The sequence below is a fragment of the Panthera tigris genome, chromosome C1, assembly GCF_018350195.1.
Source record: "Panthera tigris isolate Pti1 chromosome C1, P.tigris_Pti1_mat1.1, whole genome shotgun sequence".
NCBI classification, from domain to species: Eukaryota; Metazoa; Chordata; class Mammalia; order Carnivora; family Felidae; genus Panthera; species Panthera tigris.
The window spans coordinates 92,526,794-92,536,629 of record NC_056667.1 but is presented as its reverse complement, the minus strand read 5'-3'; the positions used below and the strand labels follow the sequence as shown (position 1 = coordinate 92,536,629).

The following is a 9,836-nucleotide window of genomic DNA, read 5'->3' as shown; positions in this document are numbered from 1 at the left end:
CAGCTGAATAGCTCTATCATTCTGTCTTGTCAAATTCAATAAGCCCAACAGCCTTCCTTTGTTTGGTCCCATCTCCATCCCCTTCAGTTCAAATTGGCTGCGTTTCTGCTCATATAATCCCATAAACTCTTTATCAAGTGATAATCAAGTTGTGCCATTGGTATTTTCTTTAGAACATGCTTTCTCATGTTTTTCAATATGGATAGGCTGAGAAATCTCTAAGTCATCAAGTTCTGGTTCCTTTTTGCTTAACAATTCCTTCTTCATCTCTCTCCTTTCACATTTTACTATAAGCAATCAGGAGGAACCAAGCCCCTCCTTCAATACTTTGCTTAGAAATCTCCTCAGCTAAATATCCAATTTCATCACTCACAAATTCTACCTTGCACAAAACAGAACACAGTTCAGCCAAGTTATTCACCACTTTATAACAAGGGTCACTTTTCCCACAATTTCCATTAACGTCTTCCTCATTTCCATCTGGCGTCTCACCAGCATTGTCCTTAATGTCCATATTTGTAGCATGCACTTTAAAACTTTTCCAACTCCACTCATCATTCAGTTCCAAAGCAGCTTCCACATTTTTAGTTATTTGTTACAGCTACATTCCACGGCTGGTGTCAAGATCTGTATTAGCCAGGGATCTCCAGAGAAACAGAAACATTATAGTTATATAGATGTAGGTGTAAGTATAGATATAGATTGTATACCTATAGCTATAGATTTATTATAAAGAATTGACTCACATGAGTATGGAGGCCAAGAAGTCCCAAGATCTGCAGTCATCAAGCTGGAGACCCAGGAGAGCTGATGTGTAGTTCCCAGTCTGAAGCCAACGGCCTGAGAACAAGGAAAGCCAATGGCGTGATTTCCAGTCTGAAAGTTGGCGGGTTCAAGATCCAAGAAGAGCTGATGTTTCAGTCCAAGCCTAAAGGCTGGAAAAGACCAACATCCTAGCTATGCAATCAAGCAGGAGTTCCCTTCTACTCAATCTTTTAGTTCTATTCAGGTCTTCAATTGATTGAATGAGGCCCACTTACATTAGGGATGGCAATCTGCTTTACTCATTCTACCAACCCAATGTTAACTTCATCTGGAAACACACCCACAGACACACACAGAATAATGTTTGGCCAAATACCGGAGTACCCCATAGCCCAGCCAAGTTGACATAAAATTAACCGTCACAAGCTCCAAACTGCTTCTTTTCCTACTCTGATACCTCCAATACAAGATTTTACTGGAACATATGGCCAAAGTGACAAAGATGTCTGTACTGTAGCCTGGACTTCTGAAGAGCCTTTCACCTGCTCTGGGCCCCAAAGCTGGAAATCTTCAATGTCACCTGGTAAATGGGCTGGAGCAGTATTCCTAAGTATGGTATATGTTGCTCCAGAACCTAAAGAGACATACCAAGCCTGTGCATTCTTCTTTGTGATAAGGGATGCAAGACTTTCACTTTGGAAGGATATAATGGTACACTCTGAAAACCTCACTGAAGTGGCAAGTCCTTGAATCTTTATAGCATTTTTCTTCTATTCTCTGGAGCATTAGTCTTACCAATGCCTCCAGCATACTAGCCACTCCACTTGTACAGTCTGACCGGCATATCATTGATGCAATGGGTCGGTGTGCTACTCTATGAGATGTTTAGGAGGTTCAGATTTCTTTGGACCTTATTACGACAGAGGGCAGAGTTAATCTATCCTTGAGGCAAAACTGTAAATGGTTATCTGTCCCACATGATCTTTCCTAATCAAAATGGAAAATAATTTGTTCAACAAACCACTGGCCACATGTCATGTCCTGATGCCTTATTAATCTGCACTAGCAATAAGACTATATAAAGCACAGCAGGTGCTATTGGGGCTGTGACTTGCTATGGTGGTCTAGAGTCATTCTCCAGGACCCATCTAGTTTTTGCAGGGGCCTGACTGGCTAATTAAATGGAGATATGATAGGGACCATCCTCCCCACATTTCTTAGGTCTTTAATGGTGGTACTAATTTCCACCATGCCCCCTGGTATATGATATTTTCATTTATTTTTTAATTTACTATGTTAGCCAGGTCTGGAAGGTCATTTTCAGGTGTTTCCACTTGGCCTTTTCCACTATGATAGCTCTTCACACAGGTCAAGCATTTAAATGTTGGTATAACTGCAGCTGCTAAGTGTATCAACTCCAATTACATACTCAAGAACTGAAGACATGACCACTGGGTGGGTTCACAGACACAATGGACCTACCCTAACTAGACTTTAGTCAGAACTCCGATTATTACCCAGTCCCCATTTGCCTCCACTCTAACAAGAGGCTATGACAATGCTTTGGGTCTCAGGATATTGATGTCTGAGTTGACTGAGTCCAATAGTTCTTAAATTTCTGGTTATTCCTCTTTCCCACTGTGTACAATCACTGAAGTAAATGGCCATAGGTATCTTTAGCAAAGGACTGGGGAATCATAACACTTACATTTGCTGCAGTGCAGCAGGATCTGCCGCCTCTTAAGTCAACAAGTTTCAGATCTGAAAAGTGGCTCGGATCGGGATACTGAACAAGGGACGATGACTTTCTGGATGAAACCACCCTCAGTCTCCTGCTCCTCCGTTTTGGCCTTTTTTGGGTTGTAGATGTTAATAGGATTCCCACCTATTTTGCCCCTAGAGATACCAAGCTCTACATCCATCTCCACAACTCCCTGTGAGTCAAGCCCTCTTGGCTGCCACTTGTCAAATGTTGTTGGTCTTTTTAATTGTGGCCTCCTGGCTTCTAGTGACTAAGTGCCACTATCTGGCCTCTATTTCTTGGGGAAGGGGAATATTTTTCCCATAATCATTAATGGGTCCTAACTCTGTGACTGCTGTTGTTAGCTCAGGAACGCAGAGAACTTCTTGGTGGTGGTGTCCCTTACCAGAGGATTTCTGATGGCCTTGGTGAATGGTGTATCTTCTGGGCCCTCCTGTGAAACAGAATCCTCTGATGGGTCTTCTGGCTTCACACATATCCATTCCAGCATGCCCACTTCGCCCAGTCTTTTAATTCATTCTTCTACCATGTGCCCGGGCAACTGAGACATTTCTACTTTGCTCAGCATTGGCCATCACTTTCTCTAGGTTTCTAAGAGATTCCCCCGCCCATCCCTCCCATGAGTTTGTTACACCCTCCGTAAGAGTCCATGCAGAGTGTTAAATCCCGAGAAGAAAGTGCTGTCAATGAATTCTTGATTATCTAGTCTTAATATTCCAGCCCCCATGATCAAGCAACCTCAAAACTCCTCTGACTTGTTTGTATATGCTAATTTTTACAGCTCCTTTGTATAGGATCTCTTTCCTCCTTTATTAGGTAAGGCATGTTTTCAGCTCAGTTATGCTAGGATTTGATTCCATTTATTAGCATAGTAGGCAGTAGAGAAGAAGTGGCTCTGCAGTGTCTTTGAGCATGGAGGAAGTACTAGTTCTTACTACGAAGAGGTAGACTATCTCTGCAAGCTTTCAAAGTTCACGAGGGCCTACAGAGCTAAGATCCTTACAGTTGTGCATCCAGATGTCCCATCCCTTGTTTCAGGTGTTCAGGCTTTTTCAGCCAGGGCCCTGACCAGCTTTGGCTACATATTTAAATGTCTTTGGGGCTCTGTGCCTCTATCATGTCCCAAGTTTGTGGCATAACTGTGTCAGGTCTTCCACTATAGAGATAAAAGCCTTTTTGTAAGTTATTAAAGAGGTCCTCTTGTCTCTCATACTTGGCTATTAATCAAGGGGGACCTTTGCTTTTTCGTTATCCCGCCTGAATGTCTATACAACTTAGCAGTATCCGGCCAACTCCATTGTCCTTGTAGGCATTGCCCTCCCTGACCCCCATACATTTCAAATGCCTGAAATTATATTCTTTTCCTTCTCCTCCACTGGGATGTTTTCCCAAGCCACCACTGATGAAATCTTTAGCACCTGGTCACCACCTTGTGCTGGGAACTATCCATGTCCCTACACTACTCACGATAATATTGTCTTTGCCCACCAGATAGTGAGTGAGCCAGTCCTGAAACTTCATTTTATTTTCTAGCTTTCTTTTGTTTCTGTTTTTTGTTTTTGGACCTCTCTTGGTACCACTTGTGTTAGTTTGGACCCTCTGAGCAGCTGCCAAGGTGGTATTTGGCATGTGTATTAGCTAGGGCCGCCATTACAAAATACAGTACCGCAGACTGGATAGCATAAACAACAGAAATGTATTCCTCACAGTTGTGGAGTGTAGAAGTCCAAGATCAAGATATCGGCAGGATTGGTTTCTTCTGAGGCATCTCCCTTGGATTGTAGATGGCCACCTTCTTGCTGTATCCTCACATGCCCTTCCTCTGCACACATGCCCTCAGTGTCTTTCTGTGTGTTCAAATTCCTCCTTACAAGGACACTAGTCAGATTGGATTAGGGTTCACCCTAACATCTTAATTGCCTTTATAAAGGACCTACATCCAAATACAGTCACATTCTGAGTTATGAAGGAGAGGGAAAATAAAGGATGAGTAGCATTATCTCAGACTGCAGCCCAGTTCTGAGGGTTTCAGGTAGGCTGATGGATGATCCTCAAGCCAAAGCTACCCATTAGAGGAGTCCCAAATATTTCTACAATGAAGCTGCATTGCTCAGTCAGTTGTGTTTCATTGCTCAATAAAGCTCCTGCCGTGCTTAGTCATTGGCCAGGACTGGCCAATTATTATTTCTTGGGGGACTTGCAATAGTCAAAGCTAATTAAATCTGTCAATATCCTTGGCTCAAAATCTTTGCTTATTTTAAGATATTCTTACAAAATGACTGAAGTAAAAATAGATCATAAGGTGAAGCAGCCAAATCTAAACTGTCTCTTTATGTAAATAGCAAATCGTAGCTGCTAGAGATAAAAGTGGATAGATGGATTTGGGGAACAGGATATTTAAGAAGAGAAAGGGACTTAGATTATAGATTGATTTGAAATCACTTATGAAATTCTCCATGTAAGTATACCTTCTGCCATTCACCCAGGAATGCCTGACACAAAGTAATCATACAGGACATTTACTAACAAATCTGAGTATTTTCAATATTTGTTAGGCTAGTAGCTTTACCAAATTACTTCCTTTACTTCTAGTGGAATGACAAGGCTTCTAATCTGTAGATACTTTATTGTAATATAGTTAAGATCTCTGTGTTTCATCTCTTAAAATGATTACAGCAGCTTTTAATTAGGGGGTCATATTTCTTTCTTTGCAAAAATATGCAAAAAGTACCAAAATATGTGAAAGCTCTCATTCAGCAGGTGAATGCAGAACTTTCATTAATATCTAAATGATCTGCATTTCTCCAGGAAGAAACAGTCCTTTTCATCTCTCAGTATTTCACCTAAAAAGATTGTGACCAACAAACTTTCATCAATTTTATTTAAAAACACAAACCAACCAACAGGGGCGCCTGGGTGGCTCAGTCGTTTGAGCCTCCGATTTTGGCTCAGGTCATGATCTCATTTTTTGTGAGTTCGCGCCCTGCGTTGGGCTCTGTGCTGACAGCTCAGAGCCTGGAGCCTCCTTCGGATTCTGTGTCTCCCTCTCTCTGCCCCTCCTCCTCTCATGCTCTATCTCTCTCTGTCTCTCAAAAATAAATAAATGTAAAAAAAAAATTAAAAAACACAAACCAACCAATCAACCAACCAAACAAAAGCTCCACAAAGGAAATAAAAGAAAAAGAAATATTAGTGTTAAATTATATTTTTAAGAGTGGCAATTTGAAATACTGAATTTTCTACTTACTCTAATTCTCTAAGTGACACATACATTAATCTCTATATAACTAGTGTGTTTACAGCAACCAGTCAATAATTGTCTATTTACTCAACAAATATTCTAGAGCATCTACTATATGCGAGGTACTAGGCTGAATAAGATGTAATACTGGTCCTCAAAGAACTCACATTTCAACTACTTTCCTTTTAAAGAAAATATTTATTTTTACTGTGGTAAAAATATACATAAAATTTATCATCATTAAGTGTATAGTTCAGTGGCATTAACAATGTTCACTCTGTTGTGCAACCATCACCACCATCCATCCCCAGAACTTTATCATCATCCCACACTGAAATTCTGTGGCTGTTAAACAATAATTCCCCAGCCCCTTCTTCCCCTGCCCCAGGTAACCACTAGTCTACTTTCTGTCTCTATGAATTTGACTATTTTAGGTGCCTTATAGAAGTACAGTAAAACCTCGGTTTGTGAATGTAATTCGTTCCAGAAACATGCTTGTAATCCAAAGCACTTGTATATCAAAGCGAAATTTCCCCATAAGAAATAATGGAAACTCATATAATTCATTCTACAACCTAAAAATATTCATATAAAAATGATTACAATACTGTAATAAAATACAAAATAATAAAGAAAATATACAGTATAAATAAAAACAAATTAATGCACTTAAAAATTTTTTTTAATGGTTATTTATTTTAGGGGAGGGGCAGAGAGGGAGACACAGAATCTGAAGTAGGTTCTAGGTTCTGAACTGTCAGCATAGAGCCCAATGCGGGGCTCAAACCCACGAACCACGAGGTCATGACCCAAGCCGAAGTTGGACACTTAACCAACTGAGCCACCCAGGTACCCTAACCTGCACTTACTTTTGAAAACCTTCATGGCTGGTGTGAGGGAGACAAGAAAGAGGAGGATTATTGTGTAGGACAACTTTCACTGTCACTAAGGGAATCACTGCTATCTATTGGCTCAATGGAATCTTTTTCTTTTCATGCAACTTTAACAAGGAACTTATCCAATGACACTTGCTTTTGCCTCCTTTTGAGGATTTCGTGGAAATGTGACATCGCATTGTCATTAAACAGATTCATTGCTCACACTGCTACAGCCTTTTTTGGGTGGTGCTTTTCTACAAAATTCTGCACGGTTTCCCACATTTTACACATTTCTCTAATCTCATTTGAAGTGAGGGTTTCCTCTGCCTTTTTCTCTTCCTCCTCTGCAGACAAGATGCAAACGTAGGCTTCTTATAAAATCTTGGAATTTCAGCCACTCGCATACCTCGTTCATACTTCTCGATGATTTCCTTCTTAACTTCCACCATAATCATCTCCTTCTTATTGCCTATTTTTTTCTGCATGGAGACATTATATATGCTCGCATGGATGCTGACTATAGTACGGATTAATAAACTCTTGTCATATACTGTATTTAATGTAATTGGCAATAAGACAGCAGGGGAAAGGGTCCATATCTGCAGGCAGCCTGACCTACAATAAAGCAAAACATTCCTAAGCTTACTCCTGTATGGAAAAGCAAAGGACTCTCCATAGGTGCTCTGAAGTGACAAAAAACACTAGTGCCAGTTGTGGGCACCTTCCAACGTTCTGAAAAATCACTGATTTCTGCCAAATGCTGCAGCCTGAGACTGAGCATGGGAGACGATCACCAATAATCCTGTAGAGAAAGAGAGAGAGAGAGAAAGAGAGAGAGAGAGACAGAGACACAGAATCTGAAACAGGCTCCAGGCTCTGAGCTGTCAGCACAGAGCCCTACACAGGGCTTGAACCCATAAGCTGCGAGATCATGACCTGAGCAGCAGTTGGACCCTTAATTGACTGAGCCACCTAGGGGCCCCGAGTTTCATTCCTTTTTAAGGCTAAAATAATATTTTGTCGTATGTACATACTACATTTTGTTTATCCTCAATTACTTTACTCTTAAATAGATAAACTCTCATTTTATTTCTTTCAAAGAGATACCATGAGGCTTTTAAAATTATTTTAAGCCAGTGTCTATAGCATCACACTAGCTGTCCAGATGCCAGTTCCCTGCTTTTGCTGCCACCAAAGTACGAGGTGCTCTCTTTTATGGTTTTAGTTTCTGAAACAATTCCCGACTCTTTTCTTCTATATCTCTTTTTATAAGTCATGGGGACAGTTATACATACTTTTGGGTGTCTTTTTTTAAAGTAGTAATTTCTAGTTTATGTGCAGTCAGAAATATTTACAAATTAGGTAATTACAGGTATGTAAAGAATTGCTTTTGGGGATCAGTTCTTACTGGTTTCTTTATTTGGGTAGTATCTGCGGTCCACCAGGGACTATTCTGCCACAGTTCATTTTGTTCCAGGACCAATGTGCCTAGCTCTCCAATATGTTTAGATACCTTACTCAGTTTCTGAATGTAGCTCATTCTCTCATGCTTTAGTACATTTCTTTTTTGTCTTCTTTGGCTCCTTTATCATTTTTCTCAGAGGAACACTTGGTTCAACATTTAATGATACATTTATTGAATTGACTATGGGCAAGAAACTATACTAGGTGCTGGATTTTTAATGCCATGACAATCCATTTTCTTGGAGAAAACAAGATTTCCCTTATTACCCACCATCAGCTACCGGCTCCCCTTCATTTATGATATATAGGGCACAAACACATTTACCCAGAGGAGAGTCCACATTCAAGTGACTTTGTGGGGCAGTCACTGCCATATCTGATATCAGTAGGACACCTTGCATCCCTGAGTGTTCAGGAAATATTATCATGCTCAAGTACCTATATAGGTTTATAGGTAATACCTATGTAGGTATATAAGTAGTTACTATATATTATTTTCAAAAGAACTTTGAAAGAGTAGGCACAGTGAATTTAACAACACTTTTTCAACAGAAACGCCACAATAGTTGACCAGAAACCTAGAGGATATTGTTCTTTTCACAGCAATCTAACAGATTGCTGAGGATTGCTACTTGGAACTTCTGTTTTATAAGTGTCAAACATCTGACTGGCTAGGGACCACAAAACGATATTCTTGTTAAATTTATGAAGGCAGGAAATAAATGAGAGGAAAAACAGAGCCCATACCCCAAAGGCATATTTCTACATACCGCCTCCCCCTCAACTGAAATGCCTCATTTACAAATCTAACCTAGAGCCAAACATGAACTTTACTTGAGAAATACGGGGCCTGAAGGAGACTTGACCAGTGGTATCATATTAACTGGAAACAGAACCCTGGCATTTCTCTCTGTCATATACTGCCCATCAAATGACTTCTTACTTGGCTATCTTTCCTGAACAAATAATTCATTTTACAGCCTTTCTATGAAGTTGTGACGTTGCCCTTTTACCTTTAGGGAAGCGAAGCAGAAAGCACACAAAGGCGGCACCGTCAGCTAAATTCTTCACGAATAACAGAAAAAGCAGAGAGCAATACGAATCTCAGATCCAAGGCGTTACCAGCTCTAAAACCTGTACTGGGAAGTGTGGGGTGGGGGGAGCCGGGAGGGCAAGGAATGGAAGGAAATGCTGGTAAAATTACCTTGACCAGGAGGAAACTTGGAGTCTTTTCCCATTGACTGAAGCCCACCAAACTTTTCTGAAACGAACCACAGTAGGGTGGGCTGAGGCAAACGGACTCGCCCAAGGCGCCCGCTCGTTCCCACCGCAGCGCACCCTGACACCGCCCACGGCGAGTCCGGGAGCTCTCCGCGCAGCGCCTGGAAGACTGAGCCAGAGCCGGAAGCGCGGGGAATCCCGCGAAAGGCGGGGCTGGTGGAGGGCGTGGAGAAAAACCGGACCAATTTACTCCGGCGGGGATTATTGTACAAGGAGCCTATCAACTCCTCCGTAGAAGTTCTCCCAATTGCCAATCTTGGGGCGGGTTCACACCTTCTCCAAGGGAAGCATCTCCCCACATGCCTAGGGCTCGGAGCGCCCCTAGCAACCACGCAAGATTTAAAGCGGAAGGACGACCCTGGGCCGGCGGTCCCTGGAACCAACCGCGGCAGGCACTTTGGCCCAATCACCTTGGCGGGAACTACAACCAACCAATAGGAAGCAG

At 41.5% G+C, this 9,836-nt stretch overlaps 1 long non-coding RNA gene across 2 annotated transcripts; it reads right to left on the bottom strand.

Annotated features, from left to right (window-relative positions):
• Positions 1 to 409: 409 nt before the first annotated feature.
• Positions 410 to 9,800, bottom strand: LOC102953936. 2 transcript variants are annotated; one of them, XR_444150.3, is made up of 3 exons: positions 9,315 to 9,800; positions 747 to 935; positions 410 to 644 (listed from the first exon to the last, which is right to left on the bottom strand). It is a non-coding gene; the product is annotated as an uncharacterized LOC102953936 (long non-coding RNA). The 2 variants fall into 2 exon arrangements; XR_006221779.1 differs by having other exon boundaries at positions 747 to 840; positions 9,315 to 9,795.
• Positions 9,801 to 9,836: the final 36 nt, after the last annotated feature.